General features: G+C 32.8%; 1 long non-coding RNA gene across 3 annotated transcripts in view; it reads left to right on the forward strand.

Annotated features, from left to right (window-relative positions):
* LOC127540920 (uncharacterized) overlaps positions 1–27,412 on the forward strand; it is a 99,997-nt gene that overhangs the window by 24,769 nt on the left and 47,816 nt on the right. Inside the window, exons 6-7 of one of the 3 annotated variants that reach the window (XR_007948314.1) lie at positions 9,476–9,983; positions 24,398–24,575. The exons of 1 other annotated variant lie outside the window; for it this stretch is intronic. This is a non-coding gene — a long non-coding RNA (uncharacterized LOC127540920). Of the gene's footprint in view, positions 1–9,475; positions 12,605–24,397; positions 24,576–27,412 lie in introns of those variants that run through there. One more of the 3 variants, XR_007948311.1, reaches the window with a different exon arrangement.

Genomic DNA, 27,412 nt, shown 5'->3' on the forward strand with positions numbered 1-27,412 from the left:
AACAACTCACAACACTCACAGGTATAGAACTTGGAATTCCTTTCTTTGTGTTGCCCTTATACACCTGAAAAATCTAGAAAAATTTGAATTGGTCACAGAACCCAAAAGAATACCTGGAAGAATTTAAAAAGTTAAAAATCAAAAGAGGCAGAAGAAAATTTGGGAAAAGAACGAAAATGATGTAAGAAAATCTTGGAAAGGAAATCAACAGTTTGGAAAAGGAGTCACAAAACTGCTGATAAAAATCACTTTAAAAAACAAAATTGTCCAAATTGTTAAAAAAAAAAAAAAAAAGAAAGAAAATTCGTTTAGTAGAACTCCTTATAGAGGAAATTTGGGAAAATGAAAAAAAAAGCGGTACAAAAATTTCATCGACTAAAACAAGTCCTTAAAAAGTAGAACTGACCAAATAGAGAAAGAGGTACAAAAGCTAATTGAAGAAAAAAAATTCACTGGAAAAAATAAAGCTAATAAAGATGAGACATAAAAAGAATTTTTAAAAAGATAAAAGGATGAAAAATAGAAAAAAAAATTCTTGGTTTTTTTTTTTTTTTTTTTTTGATGAAAAACAACTGACCTGGAAAATAAACCAAGGAGAAATAATCCAAGAATTATTGGACTGCCTCACAGCCATTATCAAAAAACAAGCCTATTTATCAAGTAGGGGCAGCTAAATGGCACAGAAGATAGAGCATTGGCACTGAAATCAGAAGTTCCTGAGTTCAAATACTATCTCAAAGTGTTGGGCACTTAACTCTTCCTAGATGTGTAACTCTGGGCAAGTCACTTAACCCCCAATTGCCTTTAAACAACCAAACAAAAAGAAACTATCAAAGAAACTGCCCTGTTGTCGTAGAATTGTAGGGTAAAATAGAGAACAAAAGATTCCAGTGATCATTTCCTGCAAGAAGTCTCTAAATTAAAAAAAAAAAAAACTCCCAGAAATATTATAAACTCTACAGCTCCCAGGTGAAAGAGAAAATATGGCAAACATTAAGAAAATAACAATTAAAATTGTGGTGTTTTTTTTCCTTTAATAATATAATGATTCTCTCTGGGAGCAGGTTTTTTGGGGAGGTTTTCTGGAGGCAGCCTTAGTTTCAGTTGAAAGTAATAATCACCCAAATGGATCCAGGTGCTAAAAGTTCAAATCTTTTATTGCTTCCTCCAAAAATCGCCCGGTTAGTTTTCTTGGCCCATCTCTCTGCTTGGTTCTAAGAGCTCTTGCAGCTTTGTCCTTTACTTCTGCCTCTGCTTTCTTCAGCCTCCAGCCATGCCCACTACAGATAATGCATGTTGGTAGTTTTAAATACATTTTATTTATTATTTTAAGTAATTCCAATTTATTTCTAGTGCTTTTAATAAGAATGTGTGTTGCATTGATCACAAAATAGAAAATTTTTATTATATCAAGTCAAAAAGTTTTTGAACAAACAAACTAATGCAGACAAGATTAGAAGGGCAGCAATAAATTGGGAAAACATGTTTATATTCAAAGGTTCTGATAAAATATGTAGAGAATTAACTCCAATTTATAAGAATTCAAGCCATTCTCCAATTGATAAATGGTCAAAGGATATGAACAATTTTCAGATGAAGAAATTAAATCTATTTCTAGTCATATGAAAAGTTGCTCCAAAACATTATTGATCAGAGAAATGCAACTCTGAGATACCACTACACACTTGCCAGATTGACTAAAATGACAGGAAAATGACGAATGTTGGAGGGGATGTGGGAAAACTGGAACATTAATATATTGTTGGTGGAACTGTGAATGGATCCAACCATTCTGGAGAGCAATTTAGAACTATGCTCAAAAAGTTATGAAACTGTTCATACCCTTTGACCCAGCAGTGTTTCTCTTGGAGTTATATCCCAAAGAGCTCTTAAAAGAGGGAAAGGGACCCACATGTGCAAAAATGTTTGTAGCAGCCATTTTTTGTAGTGGCTAGAAACTGACAACTGAGTGTCAGTCCATCATTTGGAGAATGGCTAAATAAATTATGGTATTTGAATGTTATGGAATACTATTGTTCTGTATGAAACGACTAGCAGGATGATTTCAGAGAGCCTTGGAGAGACCTACATGAACTGATGCTAAGTGAAATGAGCAGAACCAGGAGATCATTATATATGCCAACAAGAAGACTAAATGACGATCAATTCTGATGGTCATGACTCTCTTCAGCAATGAGAGGATTCAAACCAGTTCCAATTGTTCAGTAATGAAGAGAGCCACTTATACCCAGAGAGAAAACTGTGGGAACAGCATGGAACACAACATAGCATTCTGACTCTCTCTGTTATTTGCTTGCATTTTCTTTTCTTTCTCAGTTTTTCTTTTTCTTTCTTCCTTCTTGATCTGATTTTTCTTGTGCAGCAAAATAACTATTATATATATATATATATTATATATATATATATATATGTGTATATATATATATATATACATATATTAGATTTAACATGTACTGGACTATCTGTCAGCTAGGGGAGGGGATGGGAGGAAGGAGGGAAAAATTTGGAACAAAAAGTTTTGCAAGGGTCAATGTTGAAAAATTACCAATCCATATGTTTTGTAAATAAAAAGCTTTTAAAAAAATGTATCATTGTTGTTATATTTTGCTGCAATCTTCTTTTCAGCCTTGTATTTAAATTTTTTGCATCAATATTCATTAGAGAATTGGATCTATAGTTTTCTTTCTCTTTTGCTCTTTTAGGTTTAGGTATCAGCATTGTAATTGTGTCATAAAAGGAATATGGTAGAACTCCTCTTCTAAATTTATGCCTTGATCTTCCCTGTCTTTTTGTGGTTACGGTCTCTTTTTACCTCTCCCCTTCTCCCCCCCCCCCCAATAATTATAGTTTTATGTAAAAGTTGTTTTTTTTTCTGCTTGCTATCCAAACCTTCTTGCAATGGAGCTTGGAATTTTATTGATGGCTTTCACTGGGCTTCAGTGTCTAGTTGTTTGATTATACTGCATGGGGGAACCTCTCCACAGAATTGTACTGAGGGCAGTACCTTCCTATTGGCCTCCCCCAGGGTCAGGATTTTTCTGCTTACTTATTCTGTGGGTAGGAGCAGCAACAAAGATAGGGCCTTGCTATGTGGCTAGTCTTTAGGGACTGCTGACTTGTCTAGGGTGGTGGAGGAGGCAGACCTTGTTTGTGGCTTGCTCTAAGGCCTCACTGCAGGGCTCCTGGAGTGTGGCCTGTTGCTGTTGTTTATTTACCGAGCTTCCCTCCCACACTAGTGAGGCAGATCTTTACAATTTACCCTTTATGCTCTCCTGGACTAGTAAATTGCTTCCACATTCAAAATGGATTCTTAGGTTTTTTTAAGGTTGTGTGGAGGGAAATTTTGGAGGGTTGTGGGGAGTTTCTGACTGTTGCCATTTTGGCATTGAAACTCCAGCTCCAGGCATTTTCTTTGATTATCCACATATCTGAAATGTTTTCTCTCCTCATCTGCACCTCCTGGCTTCCTTATTTCTTTTCAAGTTCCAGACAAAAACTCATCTTTACTTTGAAAACTTTTTTCAACTTGTCATAATTCTAATGTCTTTTTTCATTAATTATTTTCTATTTATTTTGCAACTAACTTGTTTAAACTTATTTGTTTGTTGTCTCCTCTATTAGATTATGAGCTCTTTGAGGGTAAGGATTGTATTTTCCTTCTATTTTGTATTCTTGGTCCTTAGCATAATCCCTGACACATATTATATACTTAATATATGTTTATACACTGACTAGAAGACATCCAATTTAATATTTTTGTGAGAATTCTAGATTGTAAACACTAGGATCCAAGTAAGTCTCTCTTATATAAATTGCTCATGAAATAAGTAGAAAGTATTTGTACTGTTTAGTTGGGGAAGATAAAATAGGAAGAGATTTAGTGATAATGTTCCTTAGGGAGGGTTGTATTGACTGAAGAGTAAGTCATTTTGTAATTCCTTCCTAATAAGTTTTCTTATACCTAGTCCCTACTATTATTTGCTTTTCTCTTCTGTTTCACTTGCTTCTCTAGGTTCCTTCTTCTGGCATCTCCTTATAGCCACACTAGTGCTATATATATATCTCAAGACTAAGCATTCTTAGGGCAATATGGCAGATAATATTATTGATCACTCCAGGGTTCCTTCCCTTTACTCCACCTTAAAGATATCATTTCTCCATTTTAACTATTCCCCCTTTCCCCAACTTCTTCTCTTTTGTATTGGAGGAATGGAGATGAAAATACAGGAAAAGGATTAGCAACAATGGAGAGGACAATACAGGAAGGGAAATGTGACCAAGAAAGAGTGGAGATGTATACTCAGAGATGCCTACATGCTTGTGCACAGAATAAAAAGAAAGAAATAAAGAACTAGATACAAGCATATAAAAGATGAAAAATGAGTAAAAATTGCATTCAGAAATGATGAATAAAGATTTTTTCTTTTAATAGAACCATTTCCCCTTCCCATAGAATAATAAAGAAAAAATAAACACAAAAGAATTTTATGTCAACATCATGGTCTACTCAGTTCAATTTTTTTCTCTAACAGCTAACAAGGGCCATGTAGAACAGCGTTGCCCTTCTTTATATGTACCTCAAACATGAGAATTATAATCAGAAAAATCCTCCTTTCTCACAATAATCCTTTGTTGTTATTTATTGCATTAGTTTATAGAACTTATATTTTCAACTTGCTTCAGTACTTGGGAAAATGAGTTGTATTAATTCCTTGCACATTTTATTAAATGGTACTTTATTTGTATTTTGCTATATGATGGTTGATAATATATAGATATAGCTATAGATAGGTGCCAAGTGCCTTAAACCCATGGAAAAAGTAATTGGAACATTTCTATAGGGAGTACCCATGAGTCAGTGACTTAGAGGAGAAGAAATTTGACCTGCCACTTAGGAAGAAGTTCCTGAGATCCTGACTCAAATGAACTTTAATTCTATAGAAACTTATACAGCTAAGAAAGCGCTTCCTTAGCCTTGTCATTGAAATAGTATAGATCAGTGTAAAGGAACATTGCAAATATTTAAGAGATCATTTTGTATGATATATCTGTACCAAACAGTGTTTAATAAGAGACTCTGTCCTTGTAATTTATTTCAAATACATAGAGTAGATAAGTGATGATGATGATAGACAGATAGATAGATACATAGCATTTAGATAATGTTTTAAGGTTTGTAAAATACACTATATATTTTGTCTTAGGATCCTCACAACACACCTAGGAGAGAGATATTTTTTCAATCTCTCTTTTACTGATGAGGAAACTGAGGCTGAGAGTTTGAATGATATGCTCAGGAACATACAACTAGTGTATCTGAAGCTTGATTGAACTCAGGTCTTCTTGACTCTGAATGTTATTGACCGAACCACCTGGAACTTAGGATATTGTATACCATGAGATACTCTCATACTATAGTAGAGACAATTAGGGACTTGCAAGAAGGACACTATATAAATAATATTACAGTAAAAGAGGAAGCAGAGCCTAATCTTAGAAGCAAAGTTCTAAAGTTTTAGAATTGGTTTATGAATCTAGGACTGGAAGGAAATTTAGTGGTAAGAAATGTTTAACTTAGGATCCCCTTAAGGTCTCTATTTATTTCAGGGGGTTCATAAATTTAGATGAAAAATATTTTCCCTAATATCTAACTAAAATTTAGCATTTCCTTTAATTATAAAGTAACAGAGTCAGAGATAAAGTTAGAACCAAATGTAATAGGTGAAACAAAAAAGTCAAGAGTAGCAATTATGATTTCAGATAAAACAAAAGCAAAAATAGACTCATGTAAGAAAGATTAGCAGGGAACATTATGCTAAGATGTATCTTAGACAAGTAATAATATTAATACTAAATCTATAAGCACCAAAAGGTATAGCATTTATTTTTTTTTAATTTTGTGTTTTTGGTTTGTTTGTTTGGTTTGGTTTGTTGTGTTTGGTTTGGCTTGATTGGGGTTAAGTGACTTGCCCCGGATCAAACATCTAGTTAAGTACTAAGTGTTTGAAGCCATATTTGAACTCAGGTCTTGCTGAATTCAGGACTGGTGCTCTTTCTACTGTTCCATCCAGCTTCCCCACAATTCAATTCTCACAGAAAAAAAATTAAATGAGTATGTATTCAGTAATACTCTAATAACGAGGGACTTCAATTTGTCCTTTATCAGACCTAGATAAATCTATCCAAAAAGTAAACAAGAAAAAAGTTAAGGCCATGAATAAATTTTAGAAGAATTAGATGCAATAGACAGTGGAAGATTATAGAATGGGACTGAAAAAGAGTATACCTATCTTCAGCACCTTTAAAAAATTTTACCATGTATTAGGGCACAAAATCTTCATAAACCAATGCAGAAAAGAAATTTCAAATATTAAATACCTTTCTTAGAAATCATAATGCAACAAAAATTACATTTAATTATTGTTTGAAGCAATGATTAAAAATTAATTGGAAACTAAACAATTTAATCCTAAAAAAAAAAACTGACCAAAGAATAAATCATAGAACCAACAAATAATTCTATTAAAGATAATGACAAAATGAGACAAATAAAAAATTTATGTGATGTAGTCAAAGCCATGCTTAGGGAAATTTTTTTATGTACCTCTAAACTCTATCATCAGTAAACTTGAGACAGAAAAGATCAATGAATTGAGAATGTAAGTAAAAAAAAAAATTAAAACTGACAAAATAAATCTCCTCAATTAAATAACAAAGTAAAAATTCTGAAAAATTAAAAACTATGCTAACAAAATTGAAAGTTTAAAAAATAACAATGATAAAGGCCTCATTTCTAAAATATATAGAGAATTGGCTCAAATGTATAATAGTTCAAGCCATTCTCCAATCGACAAATGGTCAAAGGATATGAACAGACAATTTTCAGATGAAGAAATTGAAACTATATGTAGTCAGATGAAAAGGTGCTCCAAATCATTATTGATCAGAGAAATGCAAATTAAGACAACTCTGGGATACCAATACAACCCTGTCAGATTGGCTAAGATGACAGGAAAAGATAATGATGATGGAGGGAATGTGGGAAAACTGGGGCACTGATACATTGTTGGTGGAACTGTGAATGTATCCAAACATTCTGGAGAGCAGTTTGGAACTATGCTCAAAAAAAATATCAAACTGTGCATATCCTTTGATCCAGGTGTGTTTCTACTGGGATTATATCCCAAAGAGATCTTAAAGGAGGGAAAGGGACCCACATGTGCAAAAATGTTTGTGGCAGCCATTTTTGTAGTGGCTAGAAACTGAAAACTGAGTGGATGCCTATCATTTGGAGAATGGCTGAATAAATTGTAGTATATGAATGTTATGGAATACTATTGTTCTGTAAGAAACGACCAGCAGGATGATTTTGGAGAGTCTTGCAGAGACCTACATGAACTGATGCTAAGTGAAATAAGCTGAATAAGGAGATCATTATACATGACAACAAGATGATTATATGACAATTAATTCTGATGGTTGTGGCTCTCAACAATGAGAGGATTCAAATCGGTTCCAATTGTTCAGTAATAAAGGAAGTCATCTACACCCAGAGAGAGAACCATGGAAACACAGTGTGGAACACAACATAACATTCTCACTCTCTCTGTTGTTATTTGCTTGCATTTTGTTTTCTTTCTCAGTTTTTCTTTTCCTTCCTTCTTGATCTGATTTTTCTTGTGCAGTAAGATAACTGTATAAATATGTATAAATATAAATACATAGATTTAACATGTATTTCAATATATTTAACATGTATTAGATTACCTGCCAGCTAGGGGAGAGGGTGGGAGGAAGGAGAGGAAAATTTGGTTTTGCACATGTCAATGTTGTAAAAATTGCCTATACACACACTTTGTAAACAAACAAACAAACAAATAAAAAGGGAAAAAAAGGAAAAGCTTAAAAAATGAAATAAAAAAAAATTAAGCTAAATAAATAAAAATTAAAAAATAAAAGTAATTGAGCCACTGGCTAATTTCATTCAAAAAAAGGAAGAATACTAAAGGAATATTATCAAAGATGGAAAACTTGTGTTTACAATGTATGAAAAAGAAAGAAAAGTAACTTTTCCAACTATATGACAATAAAGCCACAGACTAAATGAAATGGATGAATAATTACAAAAATATAAATTGCGCAGATTAATCGATGAAAAAATTTAAATAATTCTGTCTTAGAAAAAAGAAATTGAACAAGCCACAAATGAACTCCCTATGAAAAAAATTCAAGGAGCAAGTGGGTTTTCAAGATAATTGTATCAAATATTTAAAGCAAAACTAATTCAAATAGTACATAAACTCTTTGAAAAAATAGTGGGAAAGAAGTTCTTTAATTAAAGGACAATGGGAAAGATATGACATCTCTGAGGTCTAAGGAGAGAAGAAATTTTTTGGGAGCCATTTGGGTGTTTTGCTTAGTAAAGAATAAAGAACATCATAAAGAATCATATTACTGTGTACTAACAAGGGCCTGATTGAAATAAGATCACATAAATTTTTAGTGGACTCTATCAGAATAATTATGTGTATCCTCCAATATCATCCAGTTTCTTCTAAGTAAGATTATGGATTAATGTGTTATTAGTGATGGCAAGATGACACCTCCACAGATGCATATGGAGTGAAGATGCACATTATCAAAGTTAAGAAGGTTAAAGAGTTGTGAGGTCAGGGTGTTTAATCACATATAAATGTGCACATTGAAATTCTTGAGTATGAAGTTGGCATTAGATGATAATGGAAAACAGAAGTAAATAATCAAATTCCAGAGAAAGCTATGAGAATGTCTTATTAGATGACAGTGACCAGGTCCTAGAATTGGTAATTGAACCTCAAAGAAGGAAAGGAAACAAAATTGATCCACCTTATTTTGCCAGGAAATTAAAATAATCTTTTTAATATAGTTAGTTTGGAAGTAATTCAATTTCTTAGCATGGCACTAATATTCTGTCCAGGTTCCAGAGGCATACAATAATGAAGTCAGCAAAATAGTATTGTAGATCTTCAATATGGTAGACATCCTAAGGCTTCTGATCTTTCATATTTTCCTGCAGAGCTTCCCAAAGGCTGAATTAACCCTGTCAATGTGTGCATCAACTTCATCATGTATTTGTACATCCCACTAAAGTACACTGCCGCAGTAACGGAACTTAATCACAGAATTCAGAATTTCTCAATTTTTTGTAACTGATGGTTCCACATATAGATGGTACAGTGCTGGCTGGTAGAGAACCTTTGTTTTTTGTTGATTGTCAGGCCAAAATTAGCTGAATTATCAGAGAATTAATCTTGCTTTGTTGCATCTCAGCCTCAGAGACTGTACTGAGTACATGATCATCTGCAAACAAAAAAAATATGTATTAACTTTCCTTTCATTTTAGTCTTGATTTTACCCTTTTAGTTTAATATCAGTATAATAATTAACCTTGATGCCATTTTTGTCCTCATTGTAGGTTTTTAACAACATTGCAGAAAACATCATGTTAAAAAAGCATGGGAGCAAACACATACCCCTGCTTTACTCCACTGGTGACTGGGAAAGTGTGAAAGTATTATCTTTCATCCAGAATTTGTGCAAACATGCCATCATGAAACTGACATATAATATTGATGAACTTCTCTGGTGACCAGATTTTGCCATGATCTTCCACAAGCCATGATTCACAGTATCAAAGGTCTTGTTTAGATTGATGAATTTGATGTGCAGATCTCTGCTCTGCTTCTAGCATTTCTCCTGAAGTTGTCAGGAGAATACCATGTTAACCCTTCCTGGGCCCTTTCTGAAGCCTTTCTGAAGCAACACATTCCAGACTACCATTCCTGCTTCCAGCCCAGCTATCTGGGGAAGCAACTCCTGTGGAAAAGGTGCCAACTCCTTCCAACTTCCAACCAAATGCCATCCAGAGAGTTGACAAAACAGCACAGTTGAAGCAGTAAGGATTCTTGAGGAAAAGACAAGAGGTAATATGTGATGGGAAAGTTAAACTACAATTACTATTTTGATTGCTATCTTCTCTCACATTCTAGTGGAAACAACCCAGAACCCAGAACTCAAGAGCATAGGGAAAAGCGTCATAATAGGAAGCAATCCATGCAGAGATGCAATACAGTAACTACCCATGTAGGCACTGTATTCCTAATTATTGAGGACACAGAAAAGAAATGTCTGGGCACCAAAGTCTTTGACACTCTCACATGTTTTAATCTTAGAAACTGATATGATTTTGCCAATGGAGATGGGAATTAAAAAGGAATAACCATCTCCTTTGCTGCTGTATCTTAAGGACTAAAGAACCTTTCTATTTGACTTGTAGATGAAATATTCCATAAGTGTTATTTTATCTATTAAAATGTAAGCTCTTGAGAAAAAGGATTATCTTACTTTCTACTTGTATTCCAAACATTTAAGATCATGTTTTTCACATAGTAAATATTTAATAAATAAAAAACAAATCATTCATTTATTCTTCATACTATTTTCACCTTTCAATCAGAGTTGTAAGAGGAAAATCCATATTTATTAAGCATCCCTGAAATTAAAATTATATATTAATTTTGTTTTTCTAAACTTGAAAATACTAACAAGAATGAATCTTTCTATGCAGAAAGAACAGGGAGAGGTTTGCATATGAAATTTCAAACCTCTGTTATATAGTTTGCATTTCTTTGAAAACATATAATAAATTAAACATAATATTTTAAAAGCTGTTCTGCTTATTTCTGTCTCACTCTACTCACCTCTTCTTTTCTCTGAGCTTAAAAACATTCTGAAATGATCCTCTCTATATTCCTTTATGGAGTGGGCAGGGATTAGTATTGCTAGATTTTCTCCTACATACAAAATCCTTCCACCTATAAAAAATAAAATCTTCATAACAAGCAAATCAAAATCACATATGAACCTTATCTGACAATGTTTTTCACCTGATTTAAAATCAGGTCGAAAATAAAAAAAAAAAATGCTTCTCTGTCAGGTAGTGGGTAGCATGCTTCATCATTAATCTTGTAAAGATTAGAAAATTAATTGATCAGAGTTCTTAAAGCTTTTCCATTTCAACATTTCATTGATGGTACACTTTGTTCGTCTGGTTTTGATTGCCTCACTCTGTATCAATTCATGTATCTTTCTGGGTTTCTTTATTGTTAGTTATTGTGGCATAATAATATTTCATTGTATTTGTATTAACAAAATTTGATCAGCAGCTCCTCATTTGATTGACAATTCTGTTTTCTCCCAGATTTTAGCTATAAGAATAACAAAAAACCGATAATATAAATATTTTACTAGTATGTATATTTTGCCTTTTATTTTTTAAGGAATATTTACTTATAAATTTTATTCCTGGGTCAAAGGGTATGCACAATTTAGTGACTTTATTGATATAATTACACATTGGTTTCTAAAATGGTATGATGAATTCACAGTTCCATCCAAGATGCATTAGGGTGCCTCTCTTTCCAAAGCCCTTCCAACAATCATAACTTTCATTTTGTTTGTCTTCTTTCCCTACCCAGTCAGTATGAAGTGGTACTTTAGTTGTGCACTTGGATTTTCATATCATTAATTTTGAGCATTTTATATGGTTATTGATAACCTGAATTTCTTCCTTTGAGAATTTTCTATTCATCTCATTAGAACATTAATGTATTGGAGCATTTATCCACTGAAATTTCAAACAACTGAGTGATGGAATTTGCAAAAGGTCACAAAGTTCTATCACATCTTTTGTATATTCTATTTATTATCATGTGAATGCTAGCAATGCTTAAATTCATCTATCTATCTATCTATCTATCTATTACTCAGAGGTGGAGTTTAGGGATCTTTAGTATTGAGTTTTACCCTCAAGTTATTCCCCTGAAGTTTCATTTGAAAAACATCTTCATGAAATAATAATGGCCTGAAAATAACAATCTTATTAAAAGTTCCTTTTCAGAACAGAATAGACCAGAATCAATCTAAAAAGATGAAATTTATTCGAAATAAGAATAAAGTCATGAATTCAGGTTCAAACTAGTGATTTTCACAAGGTCTGTTTGCAAAGGCATAGTCAGATGAAAGTTTACTGATAAAAAGATCTTTTGTTGGCTATGATGATAGGAAAAGATAATATTGAAGGGGATATGGGAAAATTGAAACACTAATGCATTGTTAGAATTGTGAACGGATTTAGCCATTCTGGATTTGGGAATCAGCAATTTGGAATTATGCCCTAAGCGCTATAAAGCTGTGCAAGCCCTTCGACCCAGCAGTGTCAATACAAGATCTGGATCCCAAAGAGATCATAAAAAAGGGAAAAGAACCCACATGTGCAAAAATGTTTATAACAGCTCTTTTTGTGATGGCAAGGAATTGGAAATTGAGAGGATGCCCTTCAATTCAAATGGCTATATAAATTAGGACATATGAATGTAAAATATTATTATTTTATAAGAAATGATAAGCAGATTCCAGAAAAGCCTGAGAAGACTAACATTAACTGACAACTATGAGGGACTAGGCTCTTCTAAGCAACGTGGTGATTTAATTCCAATAGACTTGGGATGGAATTTCAAACAGAGAACTCTGAAAACTGAATGGGGTATGTTGACCTTTATTTGCATTTTTTTTTTCCTCCTGGTTTTTCCTTCTTGTTCTGATTTTTCTTGCACAATAATACTAATATGGAAACATGTTTAAAGTGATTGTACATATATAATCTATATCAGATTCCTTGCTTTCTTGGGGAAGGGGGAGATAAGGAAGGGAGGAAAAAAAATTGGAACACAAAGCCTTACAAAAATAAATGTTGAATATTTAACATGTATAAGACTGCCTGACATCTAGGGGAGAGCTGGAGGGAGGGAAGGGAAAAGTCAGAACAGAAATGAGTACAAGGGACAATGCTGTAAAAAATTACCCATGCATATGTTCTATCAATAAAAAAGCTATAATTTAAAATAAATAAATAAATAAATGTTGAAAACTATCTTTACATGTAATTGGGAAGAAATTTTTTTTAACATTTTATTTTATTTTATAATAACTTTATATTGACAGAATCCATGCCAGGGTAATTTTTTTTTACACTTGCACTGGCTTCTGTTCCGATTTTCCCCCTCCCTCCCTCCACCCCCTCCCCTAGATGGCAAGCAGTCCCATATATGTTAAATATGTTGCAGTATATCCTAGATACAATATATGTGTGCAGAACCGAGCAGTTCTCTTGTTGCACAGGGAGAATTGGATTCAGAAGGTAAAAAACAACTCAGAAAGAAAAACAAAAATGCAAATAGTTCACATTCATTTCCCAGTCTTCTTTCTTTGGGTGTAGGTGCTTCTGTCCATCATTTATCAATTGAAATTGAGTCTTTGTCAAAGAAATCCACTTCCATCAGAATACATCCTCATACAATATCATTGTTGAAGTGTAAAGTGATCTCCTGGTTCTGCTCATTTCACTTAGCATCAGTTCATGTAAGTCTCTCCAAGCCTCTCTGTATTCATCCTGCTGGTCATTTCTTACAGAACAATAATATTCCATAACATTCATATACTGCAATTTGCCCAGCCATTCTCCAATCAATGGACATCCATTCAATTTCCAGTTTCTAGCTACTACAAACAGGGCTGCCACAAACATTTTAGCACATACAGGTCCCTTTCCCTTCTTTAATATTTCTTTGGGATATAAGCCCAATAGAAACACTGCTGGATCAAAGGATATGCACAATTTGGTAACTTTTTGGGCATAATTCCAGATTGCTCTCCAGAATGGTTGGATTCGTTCACAGTTCCACCAACAATGCATCAGTGTCCCCGTTTTCCCGCATCCCCTCCAACATTCATCATTATTTTTTCCTGTCATCTTAGCCAATCTGACAGGTGTGTAGTGGTATCTCAGAGTTGTCTTAATTTGTATTTCTCTGATCAATAATGATTTGGAACACTCTTTCATATGAGTGGTAATAGTTTCAATTTCATCATCTGAAAATTGTCTGTTCATATCCTTTGACCATTTATCAATTGGAGAATGGCTTGATTTCTTATAAATTAGAGTTAATTCTGTATATATTTTGGAAATGAGGCCTTTATCAAAATCTTTAACTGTAAAAATGTTTTCCCAATTTATTGATTTACTTCTAATCTTGTCTGCATTAGTTGTGTTTGTACAAAAGGTTTTTAACTTGATATAATCAAAATTTTCTATTTTGTGATCAATAATGATCTCTAGTTCTTCTTTTGTCACAAATTCCTTCCTCCTCCAGAAATCTGAGAGGTAAACAATCCTACATTCTTATAATTTTTATAATCTCTTTCTTTATGCCTAAATCATGAACTCATTTTGATCTTATCTTGGTATATGATGTTAAGTGTGAGTCCATGCCCAATTTGTGCCATACTAATTTCCAGTTTTCCCAGCAGTTTTTGTCAAATAGTGAATTCTTATTCCAAAAATCTTTAGATTCGTCAAACACTAAATTGCTATAGTTATTGACTATTTTGTCCCGTGAACCTAATCTATTCCACTGATCAACTAGTCTATTTCTTAACCAATACCAAATGGTTTTGGTGACTGTTGCTTTATAATATAGTTTTAGATCAGGTACAGCTAGGGAACCTTCATTTGATTTTTTTTTCATCAGTTCCCTTGAAATTCTTGACCTTTTGTTCTTCCATATGAATTTTATTGTTATTTTTTCTAGGCCATTAAAATAGTTTCTTGGGAGTCTGATTGGTATAGCACTAAGTAAATAGATTAGTTTAGGTAGTATTGTCATCTTTATTATATTCACTCAGCCTATCCAAGAGCACTTAATATTTTTCCAGTTGTTTAGATCTGACTTTGTGTGGAAAGTGCTTTGTAGTTTTGCTCATACAGTTCCTGACTTTCCTTTGGCAGACAGATTCCCAAATATTTTATACTATTGACGGTTATTTTAAATGGAGTTTCTCTTTCTATCTCTTGCTGTTGGATTTTGTTGGTGATGTATAAAAATGCTGAGTATTTATGTGGATGTATTTTGTACTTTGCTTTGCTAAATTTGTGGATTATTTCTAATAACTTTTTAGGAGAATCTCTGGGGTTCTCTAATTATAGCATCATATCATCTGCAAAGAATCATAATTTGGTTTCCTCATTACCTACTCTAATTCCTTTAATCTCTTTCTCAACTCTTATTGTCAAAGCTAGCATTTCTAATACAATATTGAATAGTAATGGTGATAGTAAGCACTTGTTTCACCCCTGATCTTACTGGGCATGGTTCCAGTTTATCCCCATTACATATGATGCTTACTGAAGGTTTTAAATAGATGCTCCTGACTATTTTAAGGAAAAGTCCATTTATTCCTATATTCTCAAGTATTTTTAAAGGAATGGATGTTAGATTTTATCAAATACTTTTTCTGTTTGAGATGATCATATGGTTTTTTGTTAATATGGTTATTGATATAGTCAATTATGCTAATAGTTTTCCTAATATTGAACCAGCCCCACATTCATGGTATAAATCCTACTTGATCATGATGTATTATCCTGGGAATGATTTTCTGTCATCTCTTTGCTAATATTTTATTTAACATTTTATCATTAATATTCATTATAGAGATTGGTCTATAATTTTCTTTTTCTGTTTTCAACCTACCTGGGTTAGGTATCAGTACCATGTCTGTGTCATAAAAGGAATTTGTTAGGACTCCTTCGATCTTTTTTTTTTTTTTTTTCAAATAGTTTATCTAGCATTGGAGTTAATTTTTCTTTAACTGTTTGGTAGAATTCATATGCAAATCCATCTGGATCTGGGGATTTTTTCTCAGGGAGTTGATTAATAGCTTGTTCTATTTCTTTTTCTAAAATGGGACTGTTTACCAATTTACTTCTTCCTCTGTTAATCTGGGCAAGCTATATTTTTGAAGATATTCTTCCATTTCATTTAAGTTATTGAATTTATTGGCATAAAGTTGGGCAAAGTAACTCCTAATCATTGCTCTAATTTCCTCTTCATTAGTGGCAAGTTCTCTTTTTTTGTTTTTAAGACTAAGAATTTGATTTTCCTCTTTCCTTTTTCTAATCAAATTTACCAAGGCTTTATCTATTTTGTTGATTTTTTTCATAGAACCAACTCTTAATTTTATTTATTAATTCAATAGTTTTTTTTTTATATTTTCAATTTTATTAATCGCTTCTTTTATTTTTAGTATTTCAAGTTTAATGTTTGACAGGGGTTTTTTTAATTTGCTCCTTTTTTAGCTTTTTTAGTTGCAAGCCTAATTTGTTGATTTTCTCTTTCTCTCTTTTATGCAAGTAGGCCTCTAGAGATATAAAAATTCCTTTTATTACTGCTTTGGCTGCATCCCACACATTTTTGTATGGCATCTCATTATTGTCATTCTCTTGGGTGAAATTATTAATTGTGACTATGATTTGCTGTTTCACCCAATCATTGTTTAGGATGAGATTATTTAGTTTCCAATTACTTTTTGGTCTATTTCCCCCTGGCTTTTTATTGAATGTAATTTTTATTGCATCATGATCTGAAAAGGATGCATTTACTATTTCTGCCTTTTTTGCATTTGAATTTGAGATCTTTATGTCCTGATATATGGTCAATTTTTGCATATTTCCATGAACTGCTGAAAAGAAAGTTTACTCCTCTCTGTCTCCACTTAGTTTTCTCCAAAGATCTATCATACCTAACTTTTCTAGTATTCTAGTTACCTCTTTAACTTCTTTCTTATTTATTTTGTGTTTTGATTTATCTAGTCCTGAGAGCACAAGGTTGAGATCACCCACTATTATAGTTTTGCTGTTTATTTCTTCTTGCAGCTCTCTTAATTTCTCTTTTAGGAATTTAGATGCTGCCCCACTTGGTGCATATCATTTTAATATTGATATTACTTCATTACCTATGCTACCCTTTAGCAAGTTATAAGTGCCCTTACTTATCTTGTTTAATTAGATCAATTTTTGCTTTTGCTTGATCTGAGATCAGAATGGCTACCCCTGCTTTTTTTTTTTTTTTTTTTTTTTTTTTTTTACTTCACCTGAAGCATAGTAGATTTTACTCCAGCTTTTTATTTTTACTCTGTATGTACTGCCCTTCTTCAAGTGTGTTTCCTTTTTATGTTTCTTTTTAGTCCTATATTTGGAGGTCAAACTTTTTGTTTAGTTCTTTTTTTTTTTTATCAGAAATAGATTGAATTCACCTATTTCATTGAATGTCCATCTTATTCCATGGGGAAAAAAAAATGCTCATTTTGGTTGGCTAAGCTCTTCTTGGCTATATAACAAGTTCCTTAACCTTTCGGAATATTAGATTCCAGGCTCTTCCATCCTTCAATGTGGATGCTGCTAGCTCCTGAGTAATCCTTATTGTGGCTCCTCTGTATTTGGATTTTTTTTTCTAGCTGATTGTAGTATTTTTTTCCCTTGATCTGATAATTCTGGAATTTAGTCACAATATTTCTTGGAGTTTTGATTTTGGGATATGTTTCAGTAGTTGATTGATGGATTATTTTAATGTCTATTTTACCCTCTGTTTTAATAATATTTGGGAAGTTCTCTTTGAGGATTTCCTGAAAAATAATGTCTAGGTTCTTTTTTTCATCATAATTTCCAGGAAGTCCAATAATGCTAAGATTATCTCTCCTAGATCTATTTTCCAGGTCTGTTGTTTTCCCAAGTAGGTATTTAACATTTTTTTTCCCATTTATTTATTTATTTATTTTTGGTTTTGCTTGACTGGTTTTTGGTGTCTCCTCGAGTCATTCATTTCCATTTGTTAAATTCTGATTTTAATGAATTACTTTCTTTTATTTACTTTTAAAACTTTCTTTTGTAATTGTCCAATTGAGGTTTTAAATGAGTTGTTTAGTTCTGTGGAATTTTTTTTCCATTTTGCCAATTTTATTTTTTAGAGAGCTATTTTCTTTTTCCAATTCACTAATTCCATTTTTCATGGAGTTGATTTCTTTATCCACTCTGTCTTTTAATGAGTAGGATGACTTATCCAGATCTCTTGCAAAGCGTCCCTTTCCTTTCCCCATTTTTCTTCTGGCTCTTTTGTAAGAGCCTTTTAAATTTCTTCTATGAGAGCCTTGTATGGTGGGGACCAGATCATATCTCCCTTTGGGGTTTCAATTAGAGACAATCTGTTTTTAATCTCCTCAGAGTTTGAAGTCTGCTCTCTATCAGTATAGAAGCTATCTATAGTTAGAGCTTGCTTTAATTTTTTTACTCATTTTGACAAAAAAAGATACAAACAAACAAACAACAACAAGAAAACCAAAGAAAACAACTGCAGTTTGCTTTTGGGGCAGAATGATATTACCCTTCCTCTACAGACATAAGAAGTAGCAATGAAGCATCATTGGGACAGCAATGGCTGCACTGGGATCAGTGTCTGGGCTGCGATTAACAATTGTACTCTGAGATTGTGCTGTCACTCTTGGTGTTGGGTGTGTATGGCCAGCTCCCAAGAGACTCTAGCATTTAGGGGTCATTGTCTTCACCCTTTGCATTTATAGCTTCTCTGCTGATCTACTGATTTGCTGCTAGGGCAGAGTAGCTCACACTGTAGTAAAGTTCTCCCCTCAATTTTCCTTCCACTGGCTGAGACCACCCCGTACCCCCTCCAGTCTGCTCAGGATGGGCAGCCTTCTGTGTTTTCACTGCCTGCCTGAAGTCTGCACCTGGTCTAATCATCCCTGCCCATGATCAAAAACAGACCTTTTCTGGGGAATTTCCATGATATCTTCTGTTGGTAATGTGTTGTACTCCCAATATTAATGGGTTTTGACAACCCAAGCACTAATTCCAAGACCTTTCATAAAATAAATAGTCTGAGAGTAAGGAAGAGCTTAGATAGATGCATGTTTCCTCCTCGCTATCTTGGCTCTGCCCCAGAAAGTATTTTTTTAAAAAAAGATCTAATGATATTAGTGTATTGTAAATGAAATATAAGCCACTGATTAATTTATTAGCCAAAGAAGTTAATATGACTTAAGGATTTATGCATTTAGAGAAGCATAGAAAAATTGCATAGCAAAATGTACAAAATGTTACTCTTCTTGTAGGTTCAAAACCTGCCTCAGACAGTATTATTTGTATGACTTTAAGTCAAGTTGAGCAATGGATAGAGTTCTGGGCCTAAATTCCTCTTTCTAAGTTCAAATTTAGCTTTAGACATTTGCTAACTGATCTGTGTGATCCTGGGCAAGTCACTTAAGCCTATTTTTCTTCATTTCCTCAAAGGAACAACAAGAAAGGTCATCTAATGTGAAAGAGAGTGAGAACTATCTTGATTCAAGGCTCACCTTTCATACTTGTTGGCTTTGCCCTGTTCCTTAATTTTTTTTAGTACCCTCCAGAAAGCTTTTTATAAGCTATATTTATTGACAGATATTTATTTGTAAGGGAAGTTTAATCTCTGAGAGTTTCTTGAACTAACAAATGTCATGGTTTCAGATTTAAAATATAAAACAACTTTTTTTCATTTTACTGTGTTCAGGGTATGAGATAAATGAGAAAAGACTTTCCCTTTGTATTTAGCTCAGTTCAGCTCAGTTTTGGATATGTTCAGTTATATTCACCATATTTTAAAAAGTGAATAATAAACAAGCATGTCCAGAGTAGGAAAATCAGGAGATATTTAAAGGCTTCAAGAATATGAATCAAATGAATTTAGAGAAGGAAAAACTCAAGGGGAAATGAGAATTATGAAATTGTTTGAAGGTATGTTTTATAGAGCATGAATAAGACTTTTTCTGCTTGACCCCAAAAAGTAGAATAGGGGTAATGAATGAAAATGCAAAAAGGCAAACTTATTAAGAAAAACTTCAAAATAATTAGAACTATCCTAAACTTAAATGAATTATTTAGAAGATGAAAGCTTTATTTCCCCATTGTAAATTGAATGACAAAATATTGACTGCTGGAGAGAGCATTACTGTTTAAATAGTAGATGGACAAGGTAGTCTCTAAAGATCCTTCAAAATTTGGGATTCTCTGGAAATATTTTTTCATTGTCATGTACATAATCATTTGTATTATCTCATTATCTCTCTATCTCTACATCCATCTCTTTATACCTATCTACCTATCTATCTATCTATCTATCTATCTATCTGTCTGTCTGTCTATCTAATCTATCTATCTACCTATCACCTATTATCTACCTTCAATTTATCCTTTAAAATAAAATATATAGTGCTTGTATATACAACAGAGTTTTATCACTTGGTAGCACTGGTTGAAATTTGCATAGGCATTCTCAAGGAACTATTCATATTTGATAGCTTAAGTTAATAAATAGAACTAGAAATCACAGAAAAAAATGTAAATCCCTTAGCAATTCCAAGCCTTCAATAAAATTTCCCTTAAATGATCTTCAGTATTTCATGTTTTATATATGAAGCTCATAGACTGTTTTGATGCATTTTTCAAATGAATTTGCTTACTTCTCTTTCTCAAAGAAAGGAATTCTGTATGCTATAACATGGATATAAATCTCTTTCACCCAAACTGAGTTTCTTTTGTCAGAGTCCGTTATTGAGATGAAAATGATTTTGCAAAAAGTTGTGTGTGTGAAGACTCCCCTCTGCCTTTTTAGGGGAAGGTTCAATCAGTCAATAAATAGTTATTAAATGCCTACTATTTGCCATAGTGGTGTAGTACTAAGTGCTGTGGATTAAAAAAAAAAAAAGAAAAGGCAAAAAACAATGCATTCCATCAAGAAGCTCACAGTCTAACGAGGAAAGCAGCATGCAAATAATCATGTACAAACAAAATGCATACAACATAAATTGGAGTTAGTCAACAGAAAGAAGTTTAGGATAGTTCTAATTGTTTTGTAGTTTGTCTTAATAAATTTTCTTCTTTGTATTTTCAGTCATTACTCCCTGTTCTGCCTTCTAAGGAAAAGTAGAAGAAGTCTAATAAAAGAAACATATTCCTTCACTGGAGACATTTAAAGAAGCAGGAAATAATGAAAACAAGGCAAATTATAATAGGGAAGATGAGAACATCTAGCTAAGGTGTTTTTATAAGAAGGAAAGATTTCTTCTCATGTAGTTTTTTGATCGAATTACCATCCCTAAGCTCCTGGACAGAGAGACACCAATAGCAAGTTGTTCTTGTTGTTGTTTTAATGCTTTAAGTAAAGAATTTACCATCTATCAGGTGGTTTAGAATAAGGAAAAATGTGCTAAGCAGGAGGCAGAGGTGACTCTGGAACAGATAGCTTATTGGACACAAAAGGCTAATTTTTCCTCAATGCAATAGAAAGTCATCAGTAATAATTAAACATATTTTGTGTAGCAAATGTACAGTAAAATTGCTGTCACAAAAATCTAGGTGAATTTTTTTTTTGCACAAATTAGTTCTCTTTTATTCAAGCAAGCTCTTCAGAAAAAACAGAGTGATTTTTTAACTAGAAGTTCATGACAAATAGCTACATTTTAATATAAAGATGATTAATATAATTAAGATGATTAATAGTAAACACTACTATAATGATTATAGATAAACTGTTATACTCATTATAATTATAGTTATATTCCTTAGATCATATAACACAGGAACTTCTCAGGGATTATATCATAACTTGGTTACACCCAGGGTTTTTTTTTTTTCTTTGTTTTGCTTTTGTTTTTGTTTTGTTTGCTTTTTGATTTATTAATAGCTTTTTATTACAAGTTATATACATGAGTAATTTTACAGCACTAACAATTGCCAAATCTTTTGTTCCAATTTTTCCCCTCCTTCCCCCCACCCTCTCCCCCAAATGGCAGGATGACCAATACGTGTTAAATATGTTAAAGTATAAATTAAATACAAAATAAGTGTACATGTCCAAACTGTTATTTTGCTGTACAAAAAGAATTGGACTCTGAAATAGTGTACAATTAGCCTGTGAAGGAAATCAAAAATGCAGGTGGACAAAGTGAATTTTATAAAAATGTTCCTTCTCAGTGCATTTGTAACCAACCCAGCCACACTGGATATATTTGCCTTTTTGAGGTCTAGACATTTTTATTGATTTTCCTTTTATTTTGCCTAAATGCTCTTTGGGAATAACAAACATATCAAAATTTAATAAAAATGGGAGGAAATGTAAAGATTTAGAAAGCTTTTATTAATATTCTCTAACATGGCAACAGAAACAACTCTAAACACATATATGCAAATATATATGAAGCATATTTAATTTATATGTAATGGAGAATATGGAAGGAAATAATGAGACCATTCAGTTTATGCAGCTTGTGTTCCTACTTGGAATTCAGGAAATCCAGTTTGGCAGAGAGTTTTCAAAATGTTTTAAGAGTGTTAAACTATGTACAACTAGGGATCCTACAGATTATGTGGTATGAAGAATCAAAGAATCTTAGAATCCCCGAATTGTAACCATCATCTTTCCAGTCACCAGAATCTGAGTTATCCTGAATTCTTTGTCCTCCCTTATTACTTCCACCTCTAATTATTTCATAAGTCTTAAATTTTTATTTCCATGTCTCATACACATCTGAGGCTGGAGTTGATGCACTGAGGTCCCAAGTATGTGAGGCTAAATAGTAATTGGACCATACTCTATTAACATATATGCTTGGAGAAAGAATGGCCCCCGCCCACTCTTTGTGCAAGTCCTGATGTGTTGTATAGGAAATGACATTTTTGGTGGGTGGAGGCAAGGGAGTGGAAAGGCAAGTGGAAGGGGACACTGCTGGCTGGCATCCTGACACAGCTGCTCGCATTGCTATTGTGTCGGCCTTTCATTTCCGATCCCCCTTTGCTAGCTGGCTTCTTGTTGCAGCTGCCCATATTGCTATCACAATCCCCCCTCACCTCTACTGAGAATAAAGATTGAAGATTTTTCCCTTAACCTGAATTCTTGACTCCAGCTGATTTTAAATACGTAGTCATCACATTTACCTCCATTGTGATGGCAATCATTGTAATCCAGGACTTCTTTGCTTCTTGTCTGATTGTTGTTTATCCTTCATTGTGGAAGAAAACCATGACATCAGAGAGATGATGACATGATACCTGCCTCATTTTCTCCTCCAGAATCATCTGGGTCCAGTGGCAAAATATAGATTAGGATGCTTGGAAAGGACCTTAGAAGCAATGGGAAACCTTGGGTTTTTTTTAAGCTAAAGTCTTCAACAGGTCTCAGTTTGACTGAGGATGCACCCATTCAGTGATTAAGGGTAGATAACAATGAAACAAAAGTCTCCTCTTTCATCTAGTAAAAAAAAAAAAATCTAAATCAATTAACAATTAATCTTGGAGGGAAAGATTCTCAGGATTTTTGGCCAAAGCCTACCCCAAGCAGCAACAACAACAACAACAACAACAAAAACCTCCAAAAGAATCTATCACTACTAGGATAAAATGCAAACTCTTTTTTTTCCCACATTTCTCACATTGAAAGCTCTTCAAAATCTGGTGCTAAGCTGTCTTTTCAATTATATTATTTTATTTTACATTCTATGTTCCAGGCAAATTGGCCCATTTTCTGTTCCTAAAACATCATATTGCCTTTCTATGTTCCATCTTTGTACTTTTAGACAAGTTGTATTCTGTGCCTGGAATGTTCTCCACATCATTTCAACCTCTAAGGATCCCTCACTTTTTCTAATACTCAGCTCAAACTATATAAAGCATTTTTGGATCTCAGCAAAACCCTGTCCCCCAAACATTATACATTTCTCTGTATGTTTTTTTTAATAGCTTGAATTTTTTTAAACTTGCATATTCATAGCTTGCCTCATGCCTTGGCATGTAAGGACTTTACTAAATGTTTCATGACTGATTGAATCATTGGTGGATTGAAAAAAACATTTTGAGACCCAATGGATGGGTTCTCCTGGTTCTGCTTATTTCACTTTGTCTCAATTCATGTAACTATTGCCAGGTTTTTCTGAAATTATTCTGCTTATCAATTCTTATAAAATTTCATCATGATCATATACCACAGTTAGTTCAGCCATTCTCCTATTGATGAGCATCCCCTTGATTTCCAATTCTTCACTGCCACAAAAAGAACATCCAGCTTTTTTTGAAGATTATTTATCATATTTATGGAAAGGATATTCATGTTTACAAACATATGAATGTATTTTATATTAAACATGTATATGCACATGCATATTATACAAAATACTATGTCTATACATACATAAATGTGTATTGTGTATATACATATTGTACACACATAGATATAGGCCATAGATAAAAAGATAGCTATGTAGTTAGTGATAGTGGTTTTACCATCTGGGATGTTAGCTTATTATTATGGTCCCTGGTCCTGGGATGCTGAGGCTGGTGGGTTGCTTGATCTTGGGAGTTCTGAATTGCAGTATTACTAAAACTGTTGCTTTGTCTCCACAGCCTGGCACTAATGTGGTAATCCCCAGGGAGCAGAGGGATTCCAGGCTGACTAAAAAGGAGGGAAATGACTTAGGTAAGACAAAAGGAGAAGATTAGACATGCTTCCAATCAGCATTGGTATTAGCTTTAATAGTGGCAATTCAATAGTATATAAACTTTTGAAAGATAGGACTTTTTTTTGTCTTTGTACCCCTATGATATAGTTCAATAAATACTTGTTAGATCATATTGCTTTTTAAGATTCCTAAATATTATAAAAAGATTGCAAATGATAAGTCTTTTCTAGAAGCTAATTGAGATTAATAGATCAGTGAGGTCATAAGGGAGATAAGAAATGTATGTGAGCATTCATTCTCCAACATTTTCAAGTTTCTTTTTTTTTTTTGTCATTGAAAAAAATTTTCTTACATAAGTTATAAGATGCAAAACAGTTTAAATTTTATTTATAATTATTGTCTCAACTATGTTCCAAAGCTTCTATTTGTTATAAATGAAACAATCACCTTAATTGATTTTTGATTTTAAATTTTTAACATTTTTGGTTCCAGAAGTGAGGGAAGAGTATCTTTTATGTCAGTGCTGGTGAAAATTTTTTTCTGAAAATATCTTTGCTGGTGACTAATTAAAATATTACATAGTAAACAAATTATATATAACATTCCCTTTCTGGTCAGCTAATTTATTAATTATGTGATGATCTACTTCTCTAGTTTGTAGAAAGCAAAAGAATGAATCACATGTGAATAAATATGACTTTGGCAATACTATATCTAGCATCCATTCTCCCTAAATCCTCATTAACTTTGGTGACTCCATATGCCAACATTGTTTTATATTGAGTTAATGGAGCACTTTAACTTAAAGCTCTTTAACATTTGCCAGAGAACTATTTCTGAAATCCTTCAATCTTGTATTTGTGATATTTATTTTTAAATCCATATTTTGTACTTTTTATTTATCCTCATTAAATTTCATTTTATTAGATATGGTCTGAAATCTTCCTCTATTAAAGCCTTTTTGAATTCTGACCTTTCATCTAATTTGCATTAGTTTTCCCTCTTAATTTTATCACCTACAAATTTAAGTAACTATGCTTTTATGTAGTAATTGAAAAATGTTCTTAAGAGCATATTGCTAATTGCATATATATATGGGGCACTCTGTTGAGAACTTCTTCCAAGTTTATATTAAGCTCTTAATAACCAGTTTTTATGTCCTGTCAACCATATCAAGTCCACTAAAATTTACATTCTTCTAGCATTTGTTTTTTTATCTTACTAACAAGAATAACTTGAAAGGCTATGTCAAATATTGACATTATTCTCCTAATCTATCAGTATCCTTGTCATATAAGGTGACTTATTTGTTATTGGCTTTTCTTGATTTAAAAAAGCCCATATTATGTCTGATTTTTGCATCCCTTTCTGGATATTCACTTACTATCACTTATATCCCCTCAAAAACAGGTTCTAGAATTTTGCTAGTAATAAAAGTCTGGCCTATACTGTAAATTAATTTCTCTTTCTTTTTTCTTTCCCCCAAATTAGGATATAGTTATTCTTCTTTAGGTAAAATCATACTTTTAAAAATCTTTTTCCAAGCATGATAAAATATGTGACAAACCTGGAATATTGGGATTTTTTTAAAGAAAGAGTCCATTATAGATCTTATTCTCCCTCTTTTTTTTTTTTAACTCCTCCTAAACATTCAACAGTACCAATTCAACAATCTGGGTTAATGCCAAAAGAAAATTTTCAAGGCAATTTTTTTTTTACCTTTAATGCATTATCTATTTCAGTTATGACAAGCTAGAAGCAATTTTTATGAAAATTCACCAGGTATTATGACACATTTCTAATCTTTTCCCCATTTTAGAACACTTAGAATTTTGGCTTGTCACCAAAACCTTTACCATAGGAATGAACCTTTAAATCCCAAATTTGATAAAGCCTTATCCCAGAAATTGGTTGAATCGTATGGATGTTTTTTTTTTCTCTTCTGATTATGTTTGATATAGGTATTCATGCATGCTTAAAGAAGAAAGGAATATAGTTTCCAGTAATAAAAAAAATTAAAGAACTTAAAAAAAATCTAATGAAACTCCTCAAGCCTAACTCTTGCAATACTTGATATAGATTTCCCCAATCAGCTGATTGATGTCATCAATGATATAGGCAGCTAAGTGAGTGTAGTTATGTACAGAAGATTTCATTTGAAGACAGCAAGTTTGAATATTGCTTCAGCCACTCATTAGCTGAATGACCATTAATCTCACGTGGATTCAGTTTTCTTCTCTATAAACTGGGCATACCAACAGCACTGCCCTTAAAGTCTTTGTTTGATGACTAAATGAGGTAACATATAAATTACTTTGCAAACATTACAGCACTATATAAATTTAGTCATTATTTTACCATCTGCAACCAGATTAATAATAATCATAATAATCATGATCATAGTTAGAAATAGCAATGATGAAAAATGATCTTCAGGGAAGATGTAGGATGAAATACATTATTTTAAAATGATACGGGCGTGGTAGCACTTGTTTGTGATTTATACCAGAGATGCTGAGGCTATTAGATGGCTAAAATGAAGTATGCTGACAATGAAAAGAAACAGAATGATATAAAAGATGAATAAACCAAATGGAATTATAGATTTAGATAGGATGATTTAGGAGGAAAAAACAATGGATTAGACAAAATTAAAAGTTGGGTTCTAGTTCTGGTTTTGCCATTAGTTTACTATATGACTTTGGTTGACTCCTTTAACTTCTTTGGGACTTAGTTTCCTCATTTGCATAATGAAGGGCTTAAGTATAACTGTCTTCAAAATCCTTTCTAAGTAAGGTAAATTTGGTCACAAATATGACTAATGCTGAAGTTGGACCTTATTGTACATCAATACTATATGTATTATTCATGATTCATAGGCCAAATTTATTTGTACCTGCTAGTACCTCCTATGAGTTGAGAAAGGTTCTAGCTATCTCTCCCAGATGGGAAATGGATT

Source organism: Antechinus flavipes, chromosome 6 (genome assembly GCF_016432865.1).
Source record: "Antechinus flavipes isolate AdamAnt ecotype Samford, QLD, Australia chromosome 6, AdamAnt_v2, whole genome shotgun sequence".
Taxonomy (NCBI): Eukaryota; Metazoa; Chordata; class Mammalia; order Dasyuromorphia; family Dasyuridae; genus Antechinus; species Antechinus flavipes.